Source organism: Ranitomeya imitator, chromosome 1, assembly GCF_032444005.1.
Source record: "Ranitomeya imitator isolate aRanImi1 chromosome 1, aRanImi1.pri, whole genome shotgun sequence".
NCBI lineage: Eukaryota > Metazoa > Chordata > Amphibia > Anura > Dendrobatidae > Ranitomeya > Ranitomeya imitator.
In genome coordinates, this window is record NC_091282.1 from 509,635,060 (window position 1) to 509,653,311 (window position 18,252).

The window sequence follows — 18,252 nt, forward strand, 5'->3', positions numbered from 1 at the left end:
TCTGTGTCACCGTGTCGTTCGGTGGTATAGCGTTCGTGATGGGGCAACATAGTCTCATCAGGGTCTGATTCTTGATCAGCACCCTGCGAGGGCAATGTTGTGGTCTGAGTCAAAGGACCAGCATAGTAGTCTGGCTGTGGCTGTGCGTCAGTGCACTCCATGTCAGATTCAATTTGTAATGGGCATGGACTGTTAACTGCTTCACTTTCTAAGCCAGGGACGGTATGTGTAAAGAGCTCCATGGAGTAACCCGTTGTGTCGCCTGCTGCATTCTTCTCTGTTGTTGTTTTTGCTGAAGAGGACAAGGAAGTGACTTGTCCCTGACCGTGAACATCCACTAACGACGCGCTGCTTTTACTTTTACCAGTTTCACGAGATGAGGCAAAAGAGCTAGAGGCTGAGTCAGCAAGATAAGCCAAAACTTGCTCTTGCTGCTCCGGCTTTAAAAGCGGTTTTCCTAATCCCAGAAAAGGGAGCGTTCGAGGCCTTGTGTAGCCGGACGACGAACCTGGCTCCACAGCTCCAGACTTAGGTGCAATATTTTTTCCCCCACGACCACCTGATGCTCCACCACTACCACTACCCTCATTACCAGCTGACAATGAACGCCCCCGGCCACGACCTCTTCCACTAGACTTCCTCATTGTTTTAAAAACGTAACCAAACTAACGTTATTTGTTGCAGTCACACAACTTACACGGTGAGCTATAACTTCAGTATGATTTAGCTACCCCTTTACAGGTTGGTGAGACCACAGCGAAAATCAGGCCCAATGTTACACACTCTTTTTTTGGTGGCTGCAAATTAGAGAGATGCCCCACACGCAGGACTGTCACTGAAGCACAAATGTTAATATTAATGTCACACTATTATTTTTTTTTTATTTTTATTTTTTTCAGGAACACTTTAGAAACCCCCCAAAAAAAAAAAAATAGATTTTTGCAGGGAGAATTTAGAAAACAAATGTAACAAACTATATGCTTTCTATGGGCCACTGAGTGAGAGATGACGCACACAGGAATCAGGAGTGGCACACAAGCCCAGAGGCCAATATTTTTCTACCAATGATTGATGGAGTTATTTTCTCTGATAGATTTTGGAACCCAAATCAAGGAAAAAAAATGTAGGCTTTCTATGGACCACAATTGGAGAGAGAGAGAGAGAGAGATGGCACACCCAGGAGTCAAGACTGGCACACAAGCAGAAAGGCCAATATTAATCTCCCACTGTTTTTTTTTTTTTTTTTTTTTTTCAGGGAGACTTTAGAAAAAAAAATAATAAAAAAAATATTATTTTATCAGGAAGAATTTAGAAACCAAATAAAATAAAATGATTTTTTCAGGGAGAATTTATAAAACAAATAAAAACAAAAATAGGCGTTCTATGGCCCACTGACTGAGAGATGACGCACACAGGAGTCAGGAGTGGCACACAAACCCAGAGGCCAATATTTTTCTACCAATGATTGATGTAGTTATTTTCTCTGGTAGATTTTAGAACCCAAATCAAGGAAAAAAAATATAGGCTTTCTATGGACCACAATTGGAGAGAGAGAGAGAGAGAGAGAGAGAGAGAGAGAGAGAGATGGCACACCCAGGAGTCAAGACTGGCACACAAGCAGAAAGGCCAATATTAATCTCCCACTGTTTTTTTTGGTTGTTTTTTTTTTTTTTTTCAGGGAGACTTTAGAAAAAAAAATAATAAAAAAAATATGATTTTATCAGGAAGAATTTAGAAACCAAATAAAATAAAATGATTTTTTCAGGGAGAATTTATAAAACAAATAAAACCAAAAATAGGCGTTCTATGGCCCACTGACTGAGAGATGACGCACCCAGGAGTCAAGACTGGCACACAAGCAGAAAGGCCAATATTAATCTCCCACTGTTTTTTTTGGTTGTTTTTTTTTTTTTTTTTTCAGGGAGACTTTAGAAAAAAAAATAATAAAAAAAATATGATTTTATCAGGAAGAATTTAGAAACCAAATAAAATAAAATGATTTTTTCAGGGAGAATTTATAAAACAAATAAAACCAAAAATAGGCGTTCTATGGCCCACTGACTGAGAGATGACGCACCCAGGAGTCAAGACTGGCACACAAGCAGAAAGGCCAATATTAATCTCCCACTGTTTTTTTTTTTTTTTTTCAGGGAGACTTTAGAAAAAAAAATAATAAAAAAAATATGATTTTATCAGGAAGAATTTAGAAACCAAATAAAATAAAATGATTTTTTCAGGGAGAATTTAGAAAACAAATAAAACCAAAAATAGGCGTTCTATGGCCCACTGACTGAGAGATGACGCACACAGGAGTCAGGAGTGGCACACAAACCCAGAGGCCAATATTTTTCTACCAATGATTGATGTAGTTATTTTCTCTGGTAGATTTTAGAACCCAAATCAGGGAAAAAAAATATAGGCTTTCTATGGACCACAATTGGAGAGAGAGAGAGAGAGAGAGAGAGAGAGAGAGAGAGAGATGGCACACCCAGGAGTCAAGACTGGCACACAAGCAGAAAGGCCAATATTAATCTCCCACTGTTTTTTTGGTTGTTTTTTTTTTTTTTTTTTCAGGGAGACTTTAGAAATAAAAATAATAAAAAAAATATGATTTTATCAGGAAGAATTTAGAAACCAAATAAAATAAAATGATTTTTTCAGGGAGAATTTAGAAAACAAATAAAACCAAAAATATGCGTTCTATGGCCCACTGACTGAGAGAGAGAGAGAGATGGAACGCTTAGTACTGGCACACAAGCCCAAAGGGCAATATTAATCTCCCTTTTTTTTTCCAGGGAGAATTTCTGAAACCCAAAAAAAAAATAAAATAGGCTTTCTATGGCCCACTATTTGTGAGAGAGATGGGACGCTCAGGACTGGCACAGATGGCACGCTCAGGACTGGCACAGAAGCCCAGAGGCCAATATTAATCTCCCTTTTTTTCTGGGAGAATTTATAAAACCAAAAAAATATTTAAATAGGCTTTCTATGGCCCACTATTTGTGAGAGAGATGGCACGCTCAGGACTGGCACAGATGGCACGCTCACAACTGGCACACAAGCCCAGAGGCCAATATTAATCTCCCTTTTTTCAGGGAGAATTTCTAAAACCCAAAAAAAAAATAAAATAGGCTTTCTATGGCCCACTATTTGTGAGAGAGATGGGACGCTCAGGACTGGCACAGATGGCACGCTCAGGACTGGCACAGAAGCCCAGAGGCCAATATTAATCTCCCTTTTTTTCTGGGAGAATTTATAAAACCAAAAAAATATTTAAATAGGCTTTCTATGGCCCACTATTTGTGAGAGAGATGGCACGCTCAGGACTGGCACAGATGGCACGCTCACAACTGGCACACAAGCCCAGAGGCCAATATTAATCTCCCTTTTTTCAGGGAAAATTGATAAAACAAAAAAAAAAATTAAATAGGCTTTCTATGGCCCACTATTTGTGAGAGAGATGGCACGCTCAGGGCTGGCTGGCACAGATGGCACGCTCAGGACTGGCACACAAGCCCAGAGGCCAATATTAATCTCCCTTTTTTTCTGGGAGAATTTATAAAACCAAAAAAATATTTAAATAGGCTTTCTATGGCCCACTATTTGTGAGAGAGATGGCACGCTCAGGACTGGCACAGATGGCACGCTCACAACTGGCACACAAGCCCAGAGGCCAATATTAATCTCCCTTTTTTCAGGGAAAATTGATAAAACAAAAAAAAAAATTAAATAGGCTTTCTATGGCCCACTATTTGTGAGAGAGATGGCACGCTCAGGGCTGGCTGGCACAGATGGCACGCTCAGGACTGGCACACAAGCCCAGAGGCCAATATTAATCTCCCTTTTTTTCTGGGAGAATTTATAAAACCAAAAAAATATTTAAATAGGCTTTCTATGGCCCACTATTTGTGAGAGAGATGGCACGCTCAGGACTGGCACAGATGGCACGCTCACAACTGGCACACAAGCCCAGAGGCCAATATTAATCTCCCTTTTTTCAGGGAAAATTTATAAAACAAAAAAAAAAATTAAATAGGCTTTCTATGGCCCACTATTTGTGAGAGAGATGGCACGCTCAGGGCTGGCACAGATGGCACGCTCAGGACTGGCACACAAGCCCAGAGGCCAATATTAATCTCCCTTTTTTTCAGGGAGAATTTATAAAACCAAAAAAAAAAATAAATAGGCTTTCTATGGCCCACTATTTGTGAGAGAGATGGCACACTCAGGACTGGCACACAAGCCCAAAGGCCAATATTAATCTCCCACTGTATTTTTATCAGGGAGAATTTATACACCCCACAAAAAAAAATACAGAAAAATGAAAAGGCTTTCTATGGCCCACTATGTGAGAGAGATGGCACACACAGGGATGGCACTCTAGCAGAAATGCCAAATTGCCAATCTTAATCTCCCACCAAAAAAAAAAAAAAAAAAAAAACAGGGAATGTCCTACAATTACTATCTCCCTGCCTGCAGTAATCTCAGCCAGGTATGGCAGGCAGCTACTATCTCCCTGCCTGCAGTAATCTCAGCCAGGTATGGCAGGCAGCAATAAGGAGTGGACTGATGCACAAATGAAATAAAAAGTGTGGACAAACAAAAAAGATAGCTGTGCAGAAAGGAAGGAACAAGAGGATTTGTGCTTTGAAAAAAGCAGTTGGTTTGCACAGCGGCGTACACACAGCAATGCAGCTATCAGGGAGCCTTCTAGGGCAGCCCAATGAGCTACAGCGCTGAGGGGAAAAAAAAAAAAAAAAAAACTTCCACTGTCCCTGCACACCGAGGGTGGTGTTGGACAGTGCAAATCGCTGCAGCACAAGCGGTTTTGTGGTTAATGGACCCTGCCTAACGCTATCCCTGCTTCTGACAAAGCGGCAGCAACCTCTCCCTAAGCTCAGATCAGCAGCAGTAAGATGGCGGTCGGCGGGAACGCCTCTTTATAGCCCCTGTGACGTCGCAGACAGCAAGCCAATCACTGCAATGCCCTTCTCTAAGATGGTGGGGACCAGGACCTATGTCATCACGCTGCCCACACTCTGCGTTTACCTTCATTGGCTGAGAAATGGCGCTTTTCGCGTCATTGAAACGCGACTTTGGCGCGAAAGTCGCGTACCGCATGGCCGACCCCGCACAGGGGTCGGATCGGGTTTCATGAAACCCCGACTTAGCCAAAAGTCGGCGACTTTTGAAAATGTTCGACCCGTTTCGCTCAACCCTAGTGGGTAGGGCTGGTTCAAGTAATTAGTGGGCCCAGGAAATCTGGACCACGTCATGGCAGTGGAGCAGGGAGAGGTAAGTATTTCAACTTTGCAAGTGCTGTGAACCTGAGCAAGCAGGGGGGGCCCACTCGTTGGCATTGGCACTGGCACAGGGCCCCTCAAAGTACAGCGGTGTGTTTGCACGGCGGGGGCGCCTCCCACCGGCAGCAACACTTTTGCGTACCATGAGAGGCCCTGTGCCAGTGACGTCGCCAACTAGTATTCCTCCCCCCACCTGATGAAGGAACCTGCACTTTCATCTGCACCTTCCTGTTTGTCCCCGTGTAAGGTGGTATGGTATGCGGGAAGGGGGACCTGACTTTCAGCAGGGTCACAATCTTGCAGTGTAGCGTGCACGGGAAATGTTGCGTTATGGGTCAATGTACCAGCAGACTCATCTATCACTGGCTGGGCAATGGGCAGGATGAGGAGGAAACACAGATATAGGCCCAAAGAATAAAGTGGGCTAAATGCAGTTCAAAATTGGTAACACAGGACTAATCAGGGGGCATTGCAGTGGAGGACAACTGGAATGAGAGGCTGACACAGAGAGTAGGCCCAAATCAGTAAGTAGTCGAAATGCAGTTCAAAATTGGCAACAGTAGTAAACAGGCGGCACAGCTTTGTTCAGTGGAGGAGAACAGCAAGGAGTGGCAGACACCGATAGTAGGCCCCAACCCAACTAGTAGGCCAAATGCAGTCTAACATTAACAACTACTTAACGAGCGCCTGAAAACGGAATTTCAGGACAGGAAACAAGGAGAACAGCAAGGAGCGGCAGACACCGATAGTAGGCCCCAAACCAACTAGTACGCCAAATGCAGTTGTTCCGTTTAACCACAATTTAATGAGAGCCTGAAGATAGAAGTTCAGGAAAGGCAACCTGGAGAACACCTTGGAGTGGAACACACCATCTCTCTACACCCCATACCCAATTTGTAGGCCTAATGCAGCGTAGTTTCCAACAACTACTAAACGAGAGCATGATGATCGAAGCATTGGCGAGGAAACCTGGGGAACACCTTGGAGTGGAACACACCATCTCTCTACAGTGGAACACACCATCTCTCTACACCCCATACCCAATTTGTAGGCCTAATGCAGCGTAGTTTCCAACAACTACTAAACGAGAGCCGGAAGATCGAAGCAATGGAGAGGAAACCTGGGGAACACCTTGGAGTGTAACACACCATCTCTCTACACGCCATACCCAATTTGTAGGCCTAATGCAGCGTAGTTTCCAACAACTACTAAACGAGAGCCGGAAGATCGAAGCTCAGGAAAGGCAACCTGGAGAACACCTTGGAGTGGAACACACCATCTCTCTACACCCCATACCCAATTTGTAGGCCCAATGTAGAGTAGTTTCCAACAACTACTAAACGAGAGCCGGAAGATCGAAGCAATGGAGAGGAAACCTGGGGAACACCTTGGAGTGTAACACACCATCTCTCTACACCCCATACCCAATTTGTAGGCCTAATGCAGCGTAGTTTCCAACAACTACTAAACGAGAGCCGGAAGATCGAAGCAATGGAGAGGAAACCTGGGGAACACCTTGGAGTGTAACACACCATCTCTCTACACCCCATACCCAATTTGTAGGCCTAATACAGCGTAGTTTCCAACAACTACTAAACGAGAGCCGGAAGATCGAAGCAATGGAGAGGAAACCTGGGGAACACCTTGGAGTGGAACACACCATCTCTCTACAGTGGAACACACCATCTCTCTACACCCCATACCCAATTTGTAGGCCTAATGCAGCGTAGTTTCCAACAACTACTAAACGAGAGCCGGAAGATCGAAGCTCAGGAAAGGCAACCTGGGGAACACCTTGGAGTGGAACACACCATCTCTCTACACCCCATACCCAATTTGTAGGCCCAATGCAGCGTAGTTTCCAACAACTACTAAACGAGAGCCGGAAGATCGAAGCTCAGGAAAGGCAACCTGGGGAACACCTTGGAGTGTAACAAACCCTCTCTCTACACCACGGAAGGGCTGATTCTTAGGAAGGAAGGCTGTCGGAAAGAAGCAGGGCGCGTCCGAGGGTGATTATATTCTTATTAGGTATATACTCACCCTCGGACGCGCCCTGCTTCTTTATTTGTAATGAATGTTTATTTGCAATGTGGTTTTACCTTACTCTATTTTTTTGGTAAATAATGATTTTATTATTTTCATTGTTTTGCATCTTCTTGGCAATAATATAAAGAAGACGCGACAGGACAATACTCGGTGGATGCCATATCTGTGTTTAAAATTGAAAAAACCTTTCAGTTAACTACTTGCAGGAGAAAGTTATTGTAGCTGGTGGCCATTTTTAGTACTGTACCAGATTTTTGTTGTATGTGTTTGTTTTTAATGTTAAAATGTCTGCATTTGATATCTCTCCAGTATTTTCTTTTTTATAAGCAAAATACTTATTTTTATATTTTCTGATGTTGGTTCCAGGGGTACACGGGCAGCAGTGGTGTGGTCAGTGGAGGCCTAGTGGAAGGAGTGACCGCAGACAGGCATCGAAGGCCTAAAATAATAACACATGGCTGTAGGCAATTTTAAATTGGTTCCAGGGGTACACGGGCAGCAGTGGTGTGGTCAATGGAGGCCTAGTGGAAGGAGTGACCACAGACAGGCATCGAAGGCCTAAAATAATAACACATGGCTGTAGGCAATTTTAAATTGGTTCCAGGGGTACACGGGCAGCAGTGGTGTGGTCAGTGGAGGCCTAGTGGAAGGAGTGACCGCAGACAGGCATCGAAGGCCTAAAATAATAACACATGGCTGTAGGCAATTTTAAATTGGTTCCAGGGGTACACGGGCAGCAGTGGTGTGGTCAGTGGAGGCCTAGTGGAAGGAGTGACTGCAGACAGGCATCGAAGGCCTAAAATAATAACACATGGCTGTAGGCAATTTTAAATTGGTTCCAGGGGTACACGGGCAGCAGTGGTGTGGTCAGTGGAGGCCTAGTGGAAGGAGTCACCGCAGACAGGCATCGAAGGCCTAAAATAATAACACATGGCTGTAGGCAATTTTAAATTGGTTACAGGGGTACACGGGCAGCAGTGGTGTGGTCAGTGGAGGCCTAGTGGAAGGAGTAACCGCAGACAGGCATCGAAGGCCTAAAATAATAACACATGGCTGTAGGCAATTTTAAATTGGTTCCAGGGGTACACGGGCAGCAGTGGTGTGGTCAGTGGAGGCCTAGTGGAAGGAGTGACCGCAGACAGGCATCGAAGGCCTAAAATAATAACACATGGCTGTAGGCAATTTTAAATTGGTTCCAGGGGTACACGGGCAGCAGTGGTGTGGTCAGTGGAGGCCTAGTGGAAGGAGTGACCACAGACAGGCATCGAAGGCCTAAAATAATAACACATGGCTGTAGGCAATTTTAAATTGGTTCCAGGGGTACACGGGCAGCAGTAGTGTGGTCAGTGGAGGCCTAGTGGAAGGAGTGACCGCAGACAGGCATCGAAGGCCTAAAATAATAACACATGGCTGTAGGCAATTTTAAATTGGTTCCAGGGGTACACGGGCAGCAGTGGTGTGGTCAGTGGAGGCCTAGTGGAAGGAGTCACCGCAGACAGGCATCGAAGGCCTAAAATAATAACACATGGCTGTAGGCAATTTTAAATTGGTTACAGGGGTACACGGGCAGCAGTGGTGTGGTCAGTGGAGGCCTAGTGGAAGGAGTGACCGCAGACAGGCATCGAAGGCCTAAAATAATAACACATGGCTGTAGGCAATTTTAAATTGGTTCCAGGGGTACACGGGCAGCAGTGGTGTGGTCAGTGGAGGCCTAGTGGAAGGAGTCACCGCAGACAGGCATCGAAGGCCTAAAATAATAACACATGGCTGTAGGCAATTTTAAATTGGTTACAGGGGTACACGGGCAGCAGTGGTGTGGTCAGTGGAGGCCTAGTGGAAGGAGTGACCACAGACAGGCATCGAAGGCCTAACATAACAAAAATGTCAATATAATGGTATTGTCAGTGGCAGGCATTGAAGGATGTCAGCGCATAGACTAAACATTGGTGGAGCTGTGAGATAATTTTGCAAGTGGTAGAGCACTGTTTGAGCTGGGGTGAGGGGAAACTGTCTTGTGGCCGGCGGTACAGGCCCAGGGCCCCTCATATTACAACGGTGTGTCTGACGTTGGGTGCGCACCACCACCGCCAGAGACACTTTATTGTACTAGGAGGGACCCAGTGGCAGTGCCGTCGACCAAAAGCAGGCTCACCCACCTCTTCAGACAAACTGCACTCTCACGGGTGCTGTCGCCAAGTGTCGATACCACGGCCCCGTGTGGGGAGTTTGGCCATTTAGTGAGGTGTAAACATGTCGTATGCTGGACAATCAGGTGCAGAAAATTACGAGATTGGAAAAGGCATTCAGAATAGTCCACAGGCAAGACCTTTTCATAGGAAAGCTAGGTGTCAGCCGGGCAAGGTGGGGCAAAAGATTTCGAAATCCAGTTGTGGTTCATTTTAATGAAGGTTAGATCATCTACATTTTGGGTAGCCAGACGAGTCCTTTTTTCTGTTAGTATTGAACCTGCAGCACTGAATACTCTTTCTGATAGGACACTAGCTGCCGGGCAAGCAAGCTCCTGCAATGCATATTCTGCCAATTCTGGCCAGGTGTCTAATTTTGATGCCCAGTAATCAAATGGGAATGACGGTTGAGGGAGAACATCGATAAGGGATGAAAAATAGTTTGTAACCATACTGGACAAATGTTGTCTCCTGTCACTTTGAATTGATGCTGCAGTACCTGTCCTGTCTGCGGTCATAGCAAAATCACTCCACAACCTGGTCAGAAAACCCCTCTGGCCAACGCCACTTCTGATTTCTGCCCCTCTAACTCCTCTGGTCTGCTGGCCCCTGCAGCTCGTGTGAGAACGATCACGGGCGCTGTGTGCAGGGAATGCCAGAAGCAAACGGTCAACAAGAGTTGATTGTTTGGTTGCTAATATTAGTTCCAAGTTCTCATGTGGCATTATATTTTGCAATTTGCCTTTATAGCGAGGATCAAGGAGGCAGGCCAACCAGTAATCGTCATCATTCATCATTTTAGTTATGCGTGTGTCCCTTTTGAGGATACGTAAGGCATAATCCGCCATGTGGGCCAAAGTTCCAGTTCTCAAATCTGCGGTTGTGCTTGGTTGAGGGGCAGTTTCAGGCAAATCCACGTCACTTGTGTCCCTCAAAAAACCAGAACCCGGCCTTGCCGCGCCACCAATTTCCAGTGGCCCCGGAAAAGCTTCCTCATTAAAAATATAATCATCCCCATCATCCTCCTCGTCCTCCTCCTCCTCTTCGCCCGCTACCTCGTCCTGTACACTGCCCTGGCCAGACAATGGCTGACTGTCATCAAGGCTTTCCTCTTCCTCAGCTGCAGACGCCTGATCCTTTATGTGCATCAAACTTTGCATCAGCAGACGCATTAGGGGGATGCTCATGCTTATGATGGCGTTGTCTGCACTAACCAGCCGTGTGCATTCCTCAAAACACTGAAGGACTTGACACATGTCTTGAATCTTCGACCACTGCACACCTGACAACTCCATGTCTGCCATCCTACTGCCTGCCCGTGTATGTGTATCCTCCCACAAAAACATAACAGCCCGCCTCTGTTCACACAGTCTCTGAAGCATGTGCAGTGTTGAGTTCCACCTTGTTGCAACGTCTATGATTAGGCGATGCTGGGGAAGGTTCAAAGAACGCTGATAGGTCTGCATACGGCTGGAGTGTACGGGCGAACGGCGGATATGTGAGCAAAGTCCACGCACTTTGAGGAGCAGGTCGGATAACCCCGGATAACTTTTCAGGAAGCACTGCACCACCAGGTTTAAGGTGTGAGCCAGGCAAGGAATGTGTTTCAGTTGGGAAAGGGAGATGGCAGCCATGAAATTCCTTCCGTTATCACTCACTACCTTGCCTGCCTCAAGATCTACAGTGCCCAGCCACGACTGCGTTTCTTTCTGCAAGAACTCGGACAGAACTTCCGCGGTGTGTCTGTTGTCGCCCAAACACTTCATAGCCAATACAGCCTGCTGACGTTTGCCAGTAGCTGCCCCATAATGGGAGACCTGGTGTGCAACAGTGGCAGCTGCGGATGGAGTGGTTGTGCGACTGCGGTCTGTGAACGGTTTCTTGCTTCTGCAGGAGGACGAAGAGGAGGAGGAGGGGGTGCGAACGGCTACAGCCAATTGTTTCCCAGACCGTGGGCTAGGCAGAACTGTCCCAAACTTGCTGTCCCCTGTGGACCCTGCATCCACCACATTTACCCAGTGTGCCGTGATGGACACGTAACGTCCCTGGCCATGCCTACTGGTCCATGCATCTGTTGTCAGGTGCACCTTTGTGCTCACAGATTGCCTGAGTGCATGGACGATGCGCTCTTTAACATGCTGGTGGAGGGCTGGGATGGCTTTTCTGGAAAAAAAGTGTCGACTGGGTAGCTCGTAGCGTGGTACAGCGTAGTCCATCAGGGCTTTGAAAGCTTCGCTTTCAACTAACCGGTAGGGCATCATCTCTAACGAGATTAGTCTAGCTATGTGTGCGTTCAAACCCTGTGTACGCGGATGCGAGGCTAAGTACTTCCTTTTTCTAACCATAGTCTCATGTAGGGTGAGCTGGACTGGAGAGCTGGAGATCGTGGAACTAGCGGGGGTGCCGGTGGACATGGCAGACTGAGAGACGGTGGGAGATGGTATTGTTGCCACCGGTGCCCTAGATGCATTGTTTCCTACTACGAAACTGGTGATTCCCTGACCCTGACGGCTTTTGCCTGGCAAAGAAACCTGCACAGGTACTGCAGGTGGTGCGGAAAATGGTGGCCCTACACTGCCGGAAGGGATGTTGCATTGCTGACTAGCTTCATTGGCCGAGGGTGCTACAACCTTAAGGGACGTTTGGTAGTTAGTCCAGGCTTGCAAATGCATGGTGGTTAAATGTCTATGCATGCAACTTGTATTGAGACTTTTCAGATTCTGTCCTCTGCTTAAGGTAGTTGAACATTTTTGACAGATGACTTTGCGCTGATCAATTGGATGTTGTTTAAAAAAATGCCAGACTGCACTCTTTCTAGCATCGGATACCTTTTCAGGCATTGCAGACTGAGCTTTAACCGGATGGCCACGCTGTCCTCCAACAGGTTTTAGCTTTGCCACGCGTTTTGGGCAAGATACGGGCCCGGCAGATGGAACCTGTTGCGATGTTGATGCCTGCTGCGGCCCCTCCTCCTCCGCTTCAGAACTGCTGCCGCCTGCACCCTGTTCCCCCAATGGCTGCCAATCGGGGTCAAGAACTGGGTCATCTATTACCTCTTCTTGTAGCTCGTGTGCAACTTCGTCTGTGTCACCGTGTCGGTCGGTGGTATAGCGTTCGTGATGGGGCAACATAGTCTCATCAGGGTCTGATTCTTGATCAGCACCCTGCGAGGGCAATGTTGTGGTCTGAGTCAAAGGACCAGCATAGTAGTCTGGCTGTGGCTGTGCATCAGTGCACTCCATGTCAGATTCAACTTGTAATGGGCATGGACTGTTAACTGCTTCACTTTCTAAGCCAGGGACGGTATGTGTAAAGAGCTCCATGGAGTAACCCGTTGTGTCGCCTGCTGCATTCTTCTCTGTTGTTGTTTTTGCTGAAGAGGACAAGGAAGCGACTTGTCCCTGACCGTGAACATCCACTAACGACGCGCTGCTTTGACATTTACCAGTTTCAAGAGAGGAGGCAAAAGAGCTAGAGGCTGAGTCAGCAAGATAAGCCAAAACTTGCTCTTGCTGCTCCGGCTTTAAAAGCGGTTTTCCTACTCCCAGAAAAGGGAGCGTTCGAGGCCTTGTGTAGCCAGACGACGAACCTGGCTCCACAGCTCCAGACTTAGGTGCAATTTTTTTTTCCCACGACCAGCTGATGCTCCACCACTACCACTACGAACGCCCCCGGCCACGACCTCTTCCACCATACTTCCTCATTGTTTTAAAAACGTAAACAAACTAACGGTATTTGTTGCTGTCACACAAATTACACGGTGAGCTATAACTTCAGTATGATTTAGCTACCCCTTTACAGGTGAGTGAGACCACAATGAAAATCAGGCACAATGTTACACACTCTGTTGTTGGTGGCAACAAATGAGAGAGATGCCACACACGCAGGACTGTCACTGAAGCACAAATGTAAATATTAATCTCCCACTGATTTGATTTTTTTTTTTTTTTCAGGGAGACTTTAGGAAAAAAATAGAATAAAATGATTTTTTCAGGAAGAATTTAGAAACCAAAGAAAATAAAATGATTTTTTCAGGGAGAATTTAGAAAACAAATAAAACAAAAAAAGGCTTTCTATGGCCCACTGAGTGAGAGATGACGCACACAGGAGTCAGGAGTGGCACACAAGCCCAGAGGCCAATATTTATCTCCCACTGATTGATGTAGTGATTTTTTCAGGTAGATTTTGGAACCCAAATCAAGCTAAAAAAAATAATAGGCTTTCTATGGCCCACAATTGGAGAGAGAGAGAGAGATGGCACACCCAGGAGTCAAGACTGGCACACAAGCAGAAAGGGCAATATTAATCTCCCACTGATTTGTTTTTTTTTTTTTTTTTTCAGGGAGACTTTAGGAAAAAAGAAATAGAATAAAATGATTTTTTCAGGAAGAATTTAGAAACCAAATAAAATAAAATGATTTTTTCAGGGAGAATTTAGAAAACAAATAAAACAAAAAAAGGCTTTCTATGGCCCACTGAGTGAGAGATGACGCACACAGGAGTCAGGAGTGGCACACAAGCGCAGAGGCCAATATTTATCTCCCACTGATTGATGTAGTGATTTTTTCAGGTAGATTTTGGAACCCAAATCAAGCTAAAAAAATAATAGGCTTTCTATGGCCCACAATTGGAGAGAGAGAGAGAGATGGCACACCCAGGAGTCAAGACTGGCACACAAGCAGAAAGGGCAATATTAATCTCGCACTGATTTGTTTTTTTTTTTTTTTTCAGGGAGACTTTAGGAAAAAAAAAATAGAATAAAATGATTTTTTCAGGAAGAATTTAGAAACCAAATAAAATAAAATGATTTTTTCAGGGAGAATTTAGAAAACAAATAAAACAAAAAAAGGCTTTCTATGGCCCACTGAGTGAGAGATGACGCACACAGGAGTCAGGAGTGGCACACAAGCCCAGAGGCCAATATTTATCTCCCACTTTTTTTTTTTGTTCCAGGGAAAATTTATAAACCCAATAAAAAAAATAATAAATAGGCTTTCTATGGCCCACTATCTGAGAGACAGAGAGAGATGGCACGCTTAGGACTGGCACACAAGCCCAAAGGCCAATATTAATCTCCCTTTTTTTTTTAAGGGAGAATTTATAAAACCAAAAAAAAATAAATAAATAGGCTTTCTATGGCCCACTATTTGTGAGAGAGATGGCACGCTCAGGACTGGCACACAAGCCCAGAGGCCAATATTAATCTCCCACTTTTTTTTTTTTTCCAGGGAAAATTTATAAACCCAATAAAAAAAATAAAAATAAATAGGCTTTCTATGGCCCACTATCTGAGAGAGAGAGATGGCACGCTTAGGACTGGCACACAAGCCCAAAGGCCAATATTAATCTCCCACTGATTGATTTATTGATTTTTTCAGGTAGAATTTAGAACCCAAATAAAGCAAAAAAAAAAAAAATGGCCTTTCTATGGCCCACTGAGTGAGTGATGATGCACACAGGAGTCAGGAGTGGCACACAAGCCCTGAGGCCAATATTTTTCTCCCACTGATTGATGTAGTGATTTTTTCAGGTAGATTTTAGAACCAAAATCAAGCAAAAAAATAAATAGGCTTTCTATGGCCCACTGAGTGAGTGATGATGCACACAGGAGTCAAGAGTGGCACACAAGCCCTGAGGCCAATATTTTTCTCCCACTGATTGATGTAGTGATTTTTTCAGGTAGATTTTATAACCCAAATCAAGCAAAAAAATAAATTGGCTTTCTATGGCCCACTGAGTGAGAGATGACACAGACAGGGATGGCACTCTAGCAGAAATGTCAATCTTAATCTCCCACAAAAAAAAAAAAAACAGGGAGTGTCCTTCAATTACTATCTCCCTGCAGTAATCTCAGCCAGGTATGGCAGGCAGCAATAAGGAGTGGACTGATGCACAAATTAAATAAAAAGTGTGTACAAACCAAAAAGATAGCTGTGCAGAAAGGAAGGAACAAGAGGATTTGTGCTTTGAAAAAAGCAGTTGGTTTGCACAGCGGCGTACACACAGCAATGCAGCTATCAGGGAGCCTTCTAGGGCAGCCCAATGAGCTACAGCGCTGAGGGGGAAAAAAAAAAAAAATGTAGCTTCCACTGTCCCTGCACACCGAAGGTGGTGTTGGGCAGTGGAAATCGCTACAGCACAAGCGGTTTGGTGGTTAATGGACCCTGCCTAACGCTATCCCTGCTTCTGACGAAGCGGCAGCAACCTCTCCCTAAGCTCAGATCAGCAGCAGTAACATGGCGGTCAGCGGGAACGCCACTTTATAGCCCCTGTGACGCCGCAGACAGTAAGCCAATCACTGCAATGCCCTTCTCTAAGATGGTGGGGACCAGGACCTATGTCATCACGCTGCCCACACTCTGCGTTTACCTTCATTGGCTGAGAAATGGCGCTTTTCGCGTCATTGAAACGCGACTTTGGCGCGAAAGTCGCGTACCGCATGGCCGACCCCGCACAGGGGTCGGATCGGGTTTCATGAAACCCAACTTTGCCAAAAGTCGGCGACTTTTGAAAATGAACGACCCGTTTCGCTCAACCCTAGTACTAACCATTCAGGGTGCTCAAACCTTTGCAATGTGTTCTTTTCAGGATTATGCTCAAAAACATACATAAATCCCCTATTCAAGGGATCTAAAGAATAGGGGATCACTTTCTGAAAACCCCAGAATGTGGCCCTTCCTGTATGAAGCAGAGTTTCACATCCTTGGCCTCTGCTTCTTTCATTTTGTATGGGACTGCCACAAAAAGATGAGTGCTGTGCTTGGCTATTTCTGGCAATCCCATTAACAATGAATGGAGCTGAGGCCAAGTGGACAGGACAGGGCTGCAGAATACTGTTCTCAGGAGTCCATAGCCTCGATCTTGGGATTGCTGGGGGTCTCAGGAGTTGGACCCTCAGTGATCAGCAAGTTTTCCCTGTCCCAAGGATAAGGGATAACTTGTGATTTTAGGAATAACCCTTTAATACTGTTGTTGAGCATATAATGATTTTAAAGGTACTTTGAGTTCCTTTTACTGACCTTCATGCCCAAAAAGCTACGCTGCCCTGCACTTTACTAGTCGATAAGAAATCATGAAATCTACTGTAACTGATTTTACATTCATAATCAAAAGCCATTGTGACAATTTTTCTCATACCAAAGTTCCAGACCCCCAGCTAAGCCACCTATCATCAGATAATCTCTCTTGATTCCTGACAAATCGAACACAAACTAATGGTTTCATAATTTTAAGGTTGAAAGAAAACACTTTAAAGGGAACCTGTCACCTGAATTTGGCGGGACTGGTTTTGGGTCATATGGGCGGAGTTTTCGGGTGTTTGATTCACCCTTTCCTTACCTGCTGTCTGCATGCTGGCTGCAATATTGGATTGAAGTTCATTCTCTGTCCTCCATAGTACACGCCTGCGCAAAGCAATCTTGCCTTGCGCAGGCGTGTACTACGGAGGACAGAGAATGAACTTCAATCCAATATTGCAGCCAGCATGCAGCCAGCAGGTAAGGAAAGGGTGAATCAAACACCCGAAAACTCCGCCCATATGACCCAAAACCAGTCCCGCCAAATTCAGGTGACAGAGTCCCTTTAACACGTTGATCCAGAAGGCAAAAACCCCATGAGGCAGATGCTAATTGCCCCATATTAGGGGGAAATCCCTTCCCGACACCACACATGGCAACCAGACTGGTTCCCTGTGCTCAGTGTGTGGGTAGAGCAGGCTGTCAAATGCTCACTGTATAGCCAGCAGTGATTGTAACTACTCACTGCACCGCCCCTATGATTGAAAGTAAGCAGCTGCAAAGAGAATAAAACTTCATTTTCTCCCTGTAGCCGCTTCTCCAGTAAGCTGTCTATTCAGGATTCAAATGCTTCAATATTTACCTGCAGGTTAACTCTTTATCTGCAGGTAAATATGTTCTTCACTGGACATGATAGGCTCCCTTGGTTGCTTTTCTCTGCACCCACTCTGGTTTAGCCTTGATTTTTTATGCACTGGAACCCCAAATTTTGCACAATATTGTAAGTTTGGATTAGGCAAGTGATCGGGGAAATCCTGCCATGTTATCGTATTTAAAGACGGGTCGGCACAATTCCAAGTGAAATGGAAAGCTTACACTTTGTTTTCTCTGCAGGAAAATGGTAGAAGAAGCCTTACCATAAGGGTGGGTGGGGATGGAGGGGAAGAGTGAAAAGAAGGGGATTCTGAGAAAATGTGTTTTTCCCTCCAGAAATGGTGCTATGAGTTAAGCTGTGTGCCAGTGTTCTTAAGGGGTCCCAGTTACTGCTTTTAAAAAATGTTATTTTCTGAAGATTGCTATCTGTGTAGACTGTGACCGATTAATGCAGGATTATCCTCCCTTACAACATCACGTTGCTTTTCCGTTGTACTTATTCCACACTTTGCACCCATCATGTCTCTCCTCTTTCCTCCTAGATTGTGATCTCCTATGGCAGCGCCCTATCTCCTTCTATCTTATCATTCATTTTCCTATTTTATAATTTTACGCATTTGCTGCTCGCCCCGGAATATGGATCACTTTTCTCGGAAAATCTATTCTTCGCGAATAACTACATTGTTCTCTTTTGTTAAATAAAACAATGCAATATGGATTTGAAATCTTTCATTTATTTCTGCTTTGATCAGCAATGTTTTTTTTTATACCTGACATCAAATGTGCAAAAATATTACTATGTAAAAATGGTTTTGAGTTGCAGTA